The sequence below is a fragment of the Pleurodeles waltl genome, chromosome 1_2 (genome assembly GCF_031143425.1).
Source record: "Pleurodeles waltl isolate 20211129_DDA chromosome 1_2, aPleWal1.hap1.20221129, whole genome shotgun sequence".
Lineage (NCBI taxonomy): Eukaryota > Metazoa > Chordata > Amphibia > Caudata > Salamandridae > Pleurodeles > Pleurodeles waltl.
In genome coordinates, this window is record NC_090437.1 from 1,194,436,948 (window position 1) to 1,194,451,351 (window position 14,404).

General features: G+C 43.9%; 1 protein-coding gene across 2 annotated transcripts in view; it reads right to left on the reverse strand.

The window, feature by feature from the left end:
• The window catches only part of GRK4 (G protein-coupled receptor kinase 4), a 327,289-nt gene that overhangs the window by 137,659 nt on the left and 175,226 nt on the right, over positions 1-14,404 (reverse strand). The gene's annotated exons all lie outside the window — the stretch shown is intronic.

The following is a 14,404-nucleotide window of genomic DNA, read 5'->3' on the forward strand; positions in this document are numbered from 1 at the left end:
ACATGGATCCCATACTTGTTATGCCATAAGCTGTTCCTCAAGGATAAAGTCCAGCAGGTCGACACTGGTCTGGGGTTCCTTGTGTTTATTTTCAGAAGGCACAAGCCTTAGTCGTCCAGGCTGAACATTTCCTGTTGGAGCAGGACCAAGGCTGATTTATACATGTTTGGCTGTTGTCTGCAGTGGCACAGTGCAAAAAACAGAAGGACTAGAATGTAGCCAAAGGTGATTGTCAGTGGCAAATACTAATTTAAGCGTTTCATGTATCACAATTTTGTTTTTGTCAGTAGTTACAACTGTTGTCGCTGCTGTGATCAGCATGCCAACACTTGCTGTTCCAGTTGTTGTCACTGCTGTTGTTAAAGATGTTGTTGCTGTCGTCCATGATGCAATTAAATTGTGGTCAATACATTCTGGCTGGCGTCATAATACACAAAGTAATATTAGGGGAAATCCCCAAAGGGCTCGAAAACAGACAATATGGGTCTCGGCTGTTCTAAAGTTGGCTTCTGTTGTTGTCCCTCAGCTGTATCTGCTGTGGTACTCTGGGTGAAGCAGCTGTGTGCTCCGCTCTACTTTACCCCAACTGTATTTTTATTCAGTGCAAACATTCACCCTAACTAGTGGGCCTCTTGCCACTAAAGAGAGGGCCTGCTCAAACACAGCTGCTATGCCCCGAGGAAAAGATTCAGCTAATCACAACAAAAAAAAGACTTGTACTTTTATTTTTATTTTAAAGAAAACAGCACAAAGTTGAAGGTCTTCCGCAATCCTACTGGAAGAGTTCCAAATGGTTGAATTTTGCCTTAAGAAATACATTTTACCCCAGCTAGCCCTCTTGATAGAGGAGCAGATGAAACGCAGAGGTGAGGTTTACAGAGGGACTATACAACCAGTGAAAGACCCTTAAACAACAGTCAAACGTCTGCCACCCGCAGATAACACGAATAGCTGACTTTAGAATTATTAAAGTATTTCCATTAATATGTCTGGGAGCCCTGCATGGATGGAATTATAAAAATCCCAAACAAAGAGTAATGGACAAATGCATTAAATTAAATATCATGCACTTTTGTGAGTGATTACGAAAACATGGCCTAGTACAGTCAGATCCTAAAAGCACAGTTTACACAACGCTGAAACTAGGACAATCAATGAGGTATCAGCATTGATAAGCACTCCCAGGTTTTCTACGGATTCTGCAGGGCAGGAAAAATACCCAATGAGACTAGCCAAGGCTCAGGATTCCAGGATTCAATACAGCCTTTGGTGAGAAGTATCTCAGTTTTGTAGGGGTGGAGTTTGATAAATATTGTGCTCATCCACCACCACGCCAAGTCCAATGCCCTCGGAAACAATACAGAAGAGGCCTTCTGCATGTGCAACAAACACTGGACTGCAACAGTTGATGCTCTTGTCACTGCTGTAGTAGGTAGTAGCAGGTACGATTACTGCTGTGGTCTCTGCTGAGGTTACAGCTGTGGTCCCTGCTGCACGTGGTGATGCTGCTGCATTCAAAGCCGCTGTCACTGTTGTTGCCTCTTTTGTGGTGGCTATTGAAATCTATGCTGCTGCTGCTGTTCCCATTTTGATGGCATTGTTATCACTAGCGCGGTCCCTGCAGTGGTGAAAGAAATTACTGCTGAAGTTATAGCTGTGGTAGAAGCTGTCACTGCTGTGCTTGTGACAACTGGTGCAGTTGATGTTACTTGAGGGGGGTCTTTGTTCTGGATGATACTCGGGTTGCAAAAGTGGTCAATCCCTGGTCACGTCTGTGGTGACAGCTGTCATCCCTGATGTTCTCTCAGTAGTTTTTAAAGCTGTAGTTTGTGCTGTAGTCTCTGCTGTGCTTGCAGTTGTTGATGCTTCTGTGGTGGTGGCTGTCATGGCAGTTGTTGTGACTAATATGATGGCAGCTGTTATCGCTGCTGTGGCTCCTTCAGTTGTGGCAGCTGGGGTTGCTGTTGCCGCTGCTGTATTTATAACTGTGATCACTGTTGTTGTTTTGTCACTGCTTTGTTAGCAGCAGTTGTTGCTCATGCTGTCTTTGCCGTGGTGGAGGCTATAGTTGTGGTCTCTCTTGTGGTTACTTCAATGGAAGCTGTTGTGGTCCCTGCTCTGCTAGAAGCTATGGTTGTCTCTGCCACCAGTGGTTGCTGCTGTGGTCTCTTCAATGGGTGCGGCTGCTACAGCTGCTGTGGTCATTGCTGTCATGACAGATATTGCTGCTGTGGTGGTAGGTTTAGTTGCTGCTGTAGTCCCCGCAGTGTTTAAAACAGTGGTTGAGGTTGTTGTGCCAGCCTTCGTGGCTGCTGTGGTCTTTGCTACAGTTAAATTTGGGTTTGCTTCTGTCTTGGTACAGTGACAGGAGTTGTGGTTAATAGTGTGGTCCTTACTACAGTTAAAGCTGTGGTTGAATATTCTGTGACTGCTGTGGTTCCTGGTGTGAGCACAATTATTGTTTCAACTGGTGGTGTTCCTGTGTTTGTGGCTTTGGTCTAAGTTGTTTTGTCTAGTGTTTACTTCTCTTGCTGCTTGTGTGGTCTCTGCTTTAGTTTCAGCTATTGTGTCTGCTGCTGCCACGTTAATAGCTGTGGTTGATGCTGTGATTCCTTCTTTGGTTAGAGCTTTGGTCATTGGCTGGGTGCCTGTCATGATGACAGCTTTGGTTACTCCTGTGGTCCCTGCTATCATTACATATGTGGTCTCTGCTGTGGTTGCTGCTGTGGTAACATTTGGTCTGCTGAGGTCTGTGTAATGGTAACAACAGTTGCCTTTGATGTGGTCCTTGCTATTGTGGAAGCTGCTCTTTAGGACCCTGCAGCATGGTCACTTCTTTTGTCCCTGCCATTGTGACAGTGGTAGTGCTGCTGTGGTTTCTGGTGTTGTGGTAGCTGCTGTAGTCCCTGCTGCAGATGTGCGTGAATGCCTGCGAGAGCATTTGTGTCAAGGAAGCTCTGTAGTACAAGCCCGAAGAGGGACTACTTTTTTTTTTAATCTCCCATCACCACTGGAAAAAAATAAAATGTATAAATGCTCATATCAACACTGAAAACCCCTCTTTAGTTCTATTAGAAGAGGTTTGGCAGAAAGCTCAAGCTGACTCGAGCCAGACCAATAAACATTGACACATTTACTATTTATTAATAATCTGTGGGGATGGAGTGAATGTTCATCTACAATATTTAGGAGAAGTTGTCATAGTGCTTGATCAGACATGGTTAGTGTTTTAAGAGGGTCAGGATTTTGAAACACTGTTAAAACTGTCAATCAATCCTTTTGATAGACTGAGCAGTCACCGTTTTAGAAGAATGTACTGAGCTACATTGATGTTTCAGATATATCTCGTAATTTACATAGGTTCCGTTGTCATAGCTTTCCCTCCAGTGCCCCAATAGAAGCGAACATGTCTCTAAACACACAAGTGTTCAAACTATTTCCCCCGAGACCACCTGTGCACTACTGCACTTGCAGCCGTAGACACCCTTCCCTCACAACACAGACCCACTGAGGCTGCACCACGTTCCACCATCCTGCAAGACTTGTTCTGTCACGAATGGGAAGCTTATTTCACAGCTGAGCTTTACAAAGTGCCACCATTACAGAAGGAGTCAATGGCAAACCTTCCAGTTCAATGATAAAACGAAACCATTCCTTCATAAAAGCTACTGCACTAGTGGATTGGGACCACAGCACCAGCACCCACTGACAGATGTGGTCAACCTGTCTCGAAACATACAAAGTCATCAACCAATTACAATTGGACTACGCATCTTCAACACAATTGTTCGTCACTGGCGGTGTACGAGACATTGATATCTACTGCCTGATGGGACTTGAACTTCTATGTTAGCAGTAGACCACCCAATGCAGATGGATGTGCAGAGTCAATCAAGACCATTCCTTTTAGGGTAGTTCATACGGAGACTGACATTACTGGCTGAAACCTTACCATCAGTACCATGAGAGGGCCACAATCAATGCTACAATTCGTTTGAAAACGCTGCTCTGTCCTCACTCGTCTACACATTAGGATGTCTGTGTGCAGCATCAATGTACACAACTGAGAGCACCACTTAAACCCCATTCAGGCCTCTCAACTCTTCCCTCATAGTCCACACTGCAATCACACACATTCCAGCCATGCGTCAATCTTCCAGGCTGCCACAAAACAGAACTCAGCACTATGAGGCTACAGGACCTGGCAGCAGTGTGCTATGTGAATACACAGCCACAAAACAAGGTTTCATTATAACCTCCATACCAAGTGAAAGGGAGAAGACAATCTGACACTTCAGGTGCCTGAACTCAACGCGCTTTATTGCAGAGAAGGCCACATGCACCAGGTTGGTCCCCACTGTAATACATAGCGGCTGCATGCACATTATACACCATTTAAAGTAGGTGTTCCCTCATCACACCAGGCTGTGGTGCAGTGCATGGAGGAGATTGCCCTAATGCCTGCACCATATTACTGCCAGGGGTGCAGATACTCTCAAGGGGATGGCACACAGTATGTTCATTGGGCTCCTTTTAGGAAATTGACCTACCCCAAAGATGGGACAGTCAGATATGCCAAAGGAATGGTAGCAGTACGCAAGAAAAGACCCTAAAAGCATGCTGGTAATGTCTCTGCATGTGCACCCTTCCTTTGGGGTCAGGAGGGACCCTCAAGGTTCCCATAGGGTGGGTACAGGTTGGAGTTGCTACCAACCTATTGAGGGTCTACTGGGCTGAGATTGAAGGAGCCTTCTGCATGGGCGCCCCAGCAGAGGGAGGGGACCCCCTTGCACTGAAACATGGAGTGCCAGATTAACACACCAGTCCATGTGTGCCTGCGGCGCGCTCTCAAACTCACTCTAAGTGTTAGTGCATGTCTTGTCAGAGTGAAATCTTTTGCAAATCGGGTGCATGGCCCTGGCCTGTACAAGATTTCATAGAAAGTATTACGCCACGATCCTCTTGTGCATCTGTTTGAGTTTATACAAGAGGGAACATTTTTCTCTTGACGTCAAATTCCTCGTTCGTCGTCATCAAGCTTGATGAGGCTTTACTGATGTTAAGGGGTTATTGTGCCAAAAATCTCCAGACATGGTATTTTCTATCCTTAAGCTTGTGTTTATGGTCCTTTTCCAGGATGTCAATACCTTGGTTTTGTCAGGACTACGCATATTCATTTGTTAAATGGATGATCAGACACAAAGCAAATAGCTTGCATACTACTCGATAATGGAAGTAATGAGAACACAATAAGTTTGTTTTTCTGCAGCATGGTTGCACTATTTTCTTTTAAAGGTCTTAATTGACATGAAGCTTCTTGTCTAGGCTGCACTGCAGTTATAACAGCTTGGTGGCTTTGATCTGCAAGACCTTTGATGGAACTTTCTCCTGTCAACACCTGAACTCTTCCCACACATGCAGCTACCTGTGACATAGCAATGCTTTTCCATAGTTTATGAGGCAAGTGGGATTAATAATGATGAACTGGTACTGTTTCTAGCTGTGCTTGGTTCCTAATCCGAAGTGGATAGGTTTGTAACATACTTTAGTTGAAGAAAGCCAGATTCCGGTTCATCAGGAGACCTGATGGTCATTGAAATATGTCAAGTAATTTCCCTACCATTGTCATTATGTACGGATGTGCTGCGTCAATATTTCCCACTGTGCACAGTTTTTTGTTACAAGTGTACAGTGCAAGCGTTGGCCTGTGATCTTACTCCCTAGCGTTAGACTCTTTGCAGATGCCTGTCCAGCTGAGTTGGATTCTTCTTCTCCCCACTCTCCATCACAGGGTCAAGCTTTTATCCCTGTTTATTAGTCAGGGGTTTTGGAACCCTTCAACCATTTTAGCATTAGAATTGTTTTTCTGTTGGAGTACGATCACTGATCTTTTCCAAATCCTTCCCTAAGGGCCAGGCGCAGCAGGGATTGGCTGAAGACCCTGTTTTTGGCCAGGCCCTGTGCCCAAACCTCAGCAGGCACCAACACCTGCTGAGCATTGCGGGTTGGCCACAGGGCCTCCAGGCCCTACACCCAACTCTCCACAGTCAGCCAAATCTTTCTCTCTGTGGACAAGGATTTGTCACAGTGCTGTCAGCAGTGGCCTGGCAGCCTTTCTAGTTTGCACGCTTGTGCTTTTGAGCATTTCTGCACTTGTATGTGCTCTGTGTGTCTGGGCCTCATTTCCTTCATGCCCATGTACCAGTTGTGGCTTCATTCCAGGATATGCGCCTCTATTGCCACATTGATAGACCTCTGCTAGCTATAGTGAACTTGCGTGCCCTTCAGTCCGTACACTGCTGGAAACAAGGCCTTCCCTGTATTCACCTTTTATTTTTGCTTAAGCTCCATTTTCCGTTCCATTTGGATTTCTGTCTGGACTGTTTCCTGGCTGTTCACCAATCTGCTTTTCTTTTTACTGGCGTGACCTTATAGTAATGGGTTCGCTCTGTTCCTGTGGTTCTCGTTTCGGAACTTGTCCACAAAAGGAAAGAAGTTGTCTCCCAGCTTCTCCTTAGAAGCTCACATTCTTTCCCACATGCTGCAATGTTAGCTTCGGTCCCATCGTGTATATAATCGCCACACTTCAGAAGACGATCGCACCTGGACTCTGGGCATCGCCCAGGTCGCTGTGTTTCATCCAAGAGTATTCTAACACTGTTTTGATGTTTCACGCTTCTTGCATAAACTATTTTGGCAGGCTGTACCAGTGCCTCATACACGGTTTTAGGCTGTGTGGGATGGAGATTCTTATTTCGATTTGGCTTGATTTCAGTCAGTTTGGCTTGTGTGCTAATGCCTGGCTGTTTGACCCCTTGTCCTTAGGGTGGATATTCTCGCCTAGTAAGGTCTTCCCTCCTGGTGCAAGAACATAGATTTGTCATCATCACTCCTATAGGTTGAGAGTCTATGTCGCCCCTTTGAGTCCATGACAATGTGGTCCAGGGTTTCTTGTCAATTTAGCGCGTTTTTGTTTGTTACAAACACTGCATTCAAGTAGGGAACCGTTTATTGATCTCAAAAAATGGGCCTAAAGTGAGCATCTTCAGAGGCCACTGACTTGGTAGTTCATCAGACATCAATTTTCCTTCTAATTGTGGAACCAGTGCAGCCATGGTCAGGGTCATGAGCTGTGTATAATTTGTGGGTGACTGCAGAGGGTTTCAGGTTAATGGCTTGGTAATTCTTAGTTCATCCTCATAATGAAAAGACTGACGAGGCGGGTGCATGGATTATACCACGACAATGCATCCCCTTAAAGTACTAACCACGACAACAAAGCTAAAGTAACACAAATACTCCCACAATAATGTAAGTTATAACAAGGTAAGTTAAATGCATTAGATTTACAACACTTCTAAGGACTGGTGGTAGTGCATGGGATAATGAGGAGTTTTAGGGCTCAGGGATGGGTGGAGTAACTGAGGTATTAAGGGGACTTTAGGGTTCAAGAATAGGTAGAGTTTAAGGGTAGCAAGGCTTTTTAGGATTCATTGACATAGGGGTAGTCAGTGAATTTTAGGGTTCTGGGATGGGTAGTGTAAAGGGCTAGTAAGGAGTGTTTAGGGATTGAGGATTATTTAGTGTAGAAGGTTAGTAATGGGTTTTAGGATTCAAGGATGGGTAGTATACAGGGATAGAAAGGTGTTTTAGGGTTCAAGGATGGGTAATGCATAGGGCCAGTAAGGGGTTTAGAGTCCAGGGATAGGCAAGTGTAAGCGTGGTAAGGTAGGGATAGAAAGGAGTTTTAGGGTTCAAGGATGGGTAATACATAGGGCCAGTAAGGGGTTTAGAGTTCAGGGATAGGCAAGTGTAAACGTGGTAAGGTAGGGATAGAAAGGAGTTTTAGTGTTTAGGGACAGGTTGTGTGTAGGGGTAGTTATGGACATTTACTGGTCAGGAATCTGGAGTGTGTTTTCTAGGGTTCAGGGATGGGTAGTGTATAGAGGTAGTAAGGGGTGTTTTGGGTTCAAGTATGGGTAGAGTATGCAGTACTAAGAATATTTTAGGGATATCTAGTGTTCAGGGGTGGTTTGGAGATATATGCCCCCTCTTATTACATTTGGCCAAAGGGATGGGGTCCCAGGGGCTCAAGAAGGCTCAGAGGGAGGAGCAGACATCCTTTTCAATTGGCTTTAAACTAGGGGCCTCTGGGGATGGGGTCCCCGGGCCCATTATGGCTCTGGGAGGAGGGGGGAGCTGTGCAGTCCCTCTCCCCTTTTTTGGTGATTTGGCCCTGGGAGTTGGGGGCACTGGGGCCTATTAGGGCTTAGGGAGGAGAGCTGCATGCCTCCTCCCATTAATATATATGTTTAAACTTCAGGGGATGGGGTCCCTGGGGGCCAACGCTATGCCGCATCGCCAAAGGCTGTGTGTGGTGTGGTGTGGCAGCCTGCGAGGGGTGGGGTTGGGGGGGCATTGGGGGGGGGCGCGGTTTGGCTGCTTTCGGGTGTATTGGATGTCTTCTGGGAGAGGGGGTATGTTGCAGGGCCTAGCCTGCGGCCAGACCCATTTGCCAACCCGCTGCTGCACACAGCCAAAGGCCATGTGCAGCGTGGGGTTGGCTGCGTTTGGGGGAAGGGAGGGTTGGCCACAAGTCTTGTATTCAATCTTTGGCCATGTATGGCTGGGGTTGGCTTTAAGTATGGTAATAAAATATTTTACATTAAAAAACCCTAGAAATTCAGTGGAAAAAAGGTTAAATTAACATTCTAGTTAGGTAAAATATTCAGTAGCAAAGTAACATTTTATACTCTGAAAACCACAGAAAATCACCAGTTATAGTTGTGTCAAGTAACTATAACTCGCCATGCACTGCTAATTACCCCACATATTACTTCACTCTTCCTCTATGACATTATTGATAACATCATCACAACATTTGCAATGAAATTATTGGTGAGAAAACTATGCATGGTGGGGGTGTGAGTTGTAGTTATCTTACGGCACGAGATATAGTTACTTGATATAACTAGTGAATTTCTGCAGTATATATGTGTGTGGGTGGATAGACATTATTTTATTTGTATTAACATATTAACTGTGTAATGTTAATGCCCACTTGGGCATGATTTGGTCACAAACACAGTAAGTATATTACGCATGTGATTTCTATCATTATTTGGTGGACACAGGACACTCAGGCTATTTCTGTGACGCTGCATTTATATGGGCATAGTGTTAATTGAAATGCTCAATACATTAACTATTATCCCATCTTCTAGGGGTGCTATTGGTTATTTACATTAGGTATATCCATGCTTTGTAAGGATTTGACCATTGTGTTGGGTACACCAATTTAAGTGCTGTAGATATGATATTGACAAATATACTGACCAAACATTCAAAGATGGTGACTGTTTTTGCACTGTCAAGACTTTATTTATGTCTTACTTTGTACACTTTTTAAGGGATATCAAGTGTTGCCAGGTCATGTGAGCAAGGCCGAAACAAGTCATATGCTATTTTCACTGCACCATCGAATAACAGTGAATTTGGAACTGCCCTGAGTGAGCCCTGTGCGTTACTGTATGTACACTTGGACTATATATATATATATATATATATATATATATATATATATATATATATATACACAAACATATACACACACACGAATGACCAAATTTTTATGTATACACATATCATACAATGCTTTGTAACAATGCTTGGTTGTGGTTTGCGTTGTAATGGTAAGTGTAATTGTGGTAAATGGGAATTAGTGGTAAGTGTAGTCATTGTGCATGCGTAGTAAGTGTGATGTGTGGTGCTTCAGTCCATTGTTACAACCTATATTTGTGGTAAAGGTCAGTTTGCTTACAAGGAATCGTCATTTCACCGTGTCCTATTCTTGCTAGTCTCAGTCCAGGGTTCTCTCTCCCTGTATCCTGTGCAATCTGGATCTACCACTGTGGTACTTCTTGGATATTACAAACATCCATTCCAGTTCAGTTCAAGGGCTATGTATTTATGTTCTCTTAGCAAAGGGCTGGGTTATACAGTCCTAAGATTAAAGGGCTTGCGTGAATTCCTATTATTAAACAAGACTCACCTTCATAATGTAGGGAGTGTGATGAGAAAGTGCTGCAATCTGTATAATCAAGATTACGGGATGGTAATCAGAACAAGTTCCTGTCCTGGAAAGGTATTAGAAAAAAAATCACATGATCTCAGGTTGTTGGGCATCTGGATTGAATCATTTAAGTTGAAGTTGTTGGGTCTGGTGGTTCTGTCATTAATGCATCTACTATAAGAATAAATTAGCAAAATATGCTAAAGCTGTAACTATGTATGAGGTGTCCAATAATCTATAGAAGAGTGAGATTTGTAATAGAATATAAAGTGCGAGGAGATGTCATGCAGTTGATATTTAGGTTCGGTGATGGATTACTAGCTTATCCATTTGGACATTTAAGTGAATTTGGACACATAGATGTTCCTGTGAAATTTTGACTGTTCTAGTTCTGAAATTTGTAATGCAGGAAAAAGACAGCCAAAAGCAATTTTTAACAACATGGGTTTTACCAGTAACTTTTGTTTAGCACTTAGCACTTTATGGTGGGCAACCATACGTTGGTGTTATGGGCAGCTCTGAGGACGTTTGGAGCACTCGTACCAATTTTCGTTCGTACAAAATGTTCATATTAAGGTAGAGGATGCTCGTTTGGTATTTGTTTTTTAGGAGTAGAGGATTTGTTGATACAAAAATCAACTGAAAATCTACTACTGAATAAAGTTACATATTTTATCAATGGAGAATAATTAATAACAGATTAAGGCTCGATAATGATACCTCGACTACCGAAAATACCTTCTCAGTTGATAGCAACTGATAGAGATGAGTGCTGGTCAAAGGGCTGATGATTCTACTCCAAATCCCACTTTGTGACCATAACATACCACTGTTTCATTGTTGAGACAGCTCCACTTAATGAAGGTTGGCAGGGGAGTTCAGGTTTATAGCACTTTATCCTTTCCCTAAGCCCTTGGTAAGTCAGGCCTCACATTGCTCCTTTCCTATCCTGTTTAGCCTGCTAAGGCCATGAAAGTTCTGGTACCCAGATTAAGAAAACAGCTGGGTACAGTGTGGGCTTTCTTAGTAGGGGGGGATGTCCATTTGGAACTTCACGTCCTGATACCAGCAACTCATTCAGAAAACTCCTCAAGACTTTATTTTTCAATGATTATGTGGATCTAGCCTTTTTTCTTGTATGTCTGGTTCAATATTCGGCCAGCTTCATAAACATGTACCAAAACATAATACAACTTTCAACTTCTTGTGCCTCATTTTCCTTATCTGTGCAAATGTGGAAGAAGTGTTTAAAAACATTGATATTAGGGTCAATGTCGGATATGTACATGGTTGTGATTTCACACAACCATGTTACTTGAAAAAAAACCACAACTAGAGCACTTCCCTCCTGTCTCCATTAGGATAAACGACTGAATCAGGTGAAGAAATAAATACCCTTAACAGCAATTTAGAAATATGTTAGAAGCTGAACACCAGACAAGTTTCTTACTTAGACTCAATAGGTGAGAATTAACATCTGATCTGCTGGGAGGTAATTAGCACACATGCCAAGTAACATGCATTGCTCTGTATGCACTGGACTGAGTATGGAATAGCTATGGGTAAGCCAACAGGAATGTACAGCATGCAATCTGTATAATCAAGATTACGGGATGGTAATCAGAACAAGTTCCTGTCCTGGAAAGGTATTAGAAAAAAAATCACATGATCTCAGGTTGTTGGGCATCTGGATCTATATGGAAGATCAGTCTTGTCTGGGATCTTAACCTTTGCAGGAGCTTGGAAACTCAGGGTTGAGATGTGGGAGATATTCTGATTAGCTGAAAATCTGTTACTTATATTCTCATAACACATTAAAAGTGGGCAGGAGCTGGGGATAGAGAGTCTGGGGTCCTTCTGTCTTATTGTGTAAGCAGGGGCAGGCTCTTTTTGAAAAAGTCTGGTAAGCTGCCAACAACTTGAGAGCTGTTGAGCCGCCAGATGCTCTTTGGTAATTCAGAGCATTTTTTGAGTGTATGGAAAGTGTTTACCACCACTTCTTTCCAGATTAAAAAATTAAATTGCGGTTATTATGAGTATACTAACTCAAGGTTTATAATTTTTGGGAATTCAAAAGGGTGAAGGCCACAGGAACTAGTAGAATCAAATGTGTAGCTCTCAGGAGCCATTGGTTATGCTGCCAAGCTATTGCACAAATTGGGCAACTCTCAAAGACCAATAAGATTGAAATAAATGAAATCCAAGCTAATTCATGTATTAAAGTGGGTTTATTCAAGAGTTTACAGCAGATATGTACAGCTGACAGAAGTATCAAACCAGCAACTGACCATAATGGAATCCTGGCATGAAACCATGCCATAACATACCGGAATGCCATAACATACCAGCCTGCTAATCAATGTAGGCAGAAAGCCAGTGCTAGCTAATTAAAGAGTGGAAAAGGTAAATATATGCATGATGAACAAATTGCATTATCAATCTTAAATACATTAGTATGAGGCAATAACTTGATGCTCAACCCAATAGTGAGCTCTCAACTCCTCAAGTGATAATATTCAGAATGGAGGGGAAGCACAGAAGGGTGAGTTTCAGCCTACATAGTTTCTCCATACATCAAATGCCTCAATTTGCTGGTTATGATAACTGCCTCATATAAAGAAATAAACACCAACGTGGCTTACATTGGTCAGCAGGATGACATAAGCACCAGATGAACTGATCCCATCTGGATGCAACCACAAAGGTTTGTTAAAAGAAATAAAATATCTGCCTAAAAAAACATAAAGAAATCTGAGAATGTATGTGAGTGCAGAAGAAAGGATAATAGCTATGCTAGTACAGTACATATTACTGAAGAGACAACAGGACACATTTTTAAGTTTACATTTTTAAAATTGCAGTTATATCACAAGTTGGAACAGAACTGTTTGCCCACATGGAGGAAAGAGTATCAAGATTGAAATCTATGCTACTGCACAATTCAATGCATTATTTATTCCCTCCCAAGTCAGTGCAGGCATTACTAGACCTCACAAACCACAAGGCTAGTCAATTTGTGATAGAGGGAGCACAGATAAAACGTCAGAATATACTTCATGTTCTCAACGGTCTGGCTCATGTACACTGTCACTTAACATGCCTAACTGGCGCACACTCTGGCTGACCTCTGCGGAGGTTGACACCCCCTGTCCCTCCCCGCTCACACGAACCCTACCCCCACACCCCAGTGATGACATTCTGAGTCCTTTCCTGGAATGTTAATAGGCTGCTGGACCGCATAAAACATACTGCAGTCTTGTGATACGCCCATTGATTCCTCCCCGAGGTCCTGCTTCTCCAAGAAGCCCAACTCCTAGGGAACTGTTGTCCCTTCCTGGCACGCAGAGGCTATGACAGTGTCTTTCACTTAGGCTTTGTTTGAGGTTCTGGGTGATAGGGTTTGCCATTCTACTACTGGGCGATACCTTGCTGTTATTGACACTGTTGCGGGTCAAAGGGTCAACCCGCTAACTTTGTGTGAGATTACGCACCTCCAGCGGCCCTAGATGCCTTCCTCCAAAGTCTATCAGAGGTCCTTTTGAATCTCCCACAGCAGTTGACACTGATAGGAGTCGACTTCAACAGAGTCCCTGTCCTCAACATAGACATCACTGGCCCTCCCTCCATCTCCCGTTGAGCCAGGGTCCGTCATCTTTCTGATTGGGCCACTGCACTTGGTCTCTGTGATCTCTGGAAGGTGTGGAACCCTCGTCATTGTCCATTCACTCCCACTTCGGGAGCGTACCACACCCACTCTCGAATTGATCTTATCCCAGTACCAGCCCCAGATTGCTGAGCGGTATCAAATATCCAGATCCTTCACCATGACATATCAGACCTTGACCCTCTTCTCCTTCAGCATGGCTCCCCTAAAAGCAGACCACACCCAATGTGGAGTCTCAACGCATGGTACCTCCAAGACAAATCCTACACTCTGGCCCTCGGAAATGAGCTGCACGCCTACTTCTGAACACGGGCTCTGTCAACTCTGACGCCACCCTTTGGGCAGCTGGTACAGAGACTATTAGAGGGTACGCCACGGGCAAGTACGAGCACAGGAACATTCTTTATCCCTCCACATCACCCAAGTGGAGGCTTATGCCCTGTGCTTGGAAAGGAGCCCACTGACCGACCTTCATGGTGAAGTGCCTTTGACAGTTGAGTCTCACTTGCGAGGAGAGATCTGCCTCCAGTCCCTAGAAACAGTGAAACACCTGTGGCGCTATGACAGCTAGAGTCTATGGATGGGGGATAAATATGGAAAGCTGCTGTACTGGCTGGCCTCCTGCCGCCTAGTGAACAGGATTGTGCCCGCAATCGTGGATGAGCTCA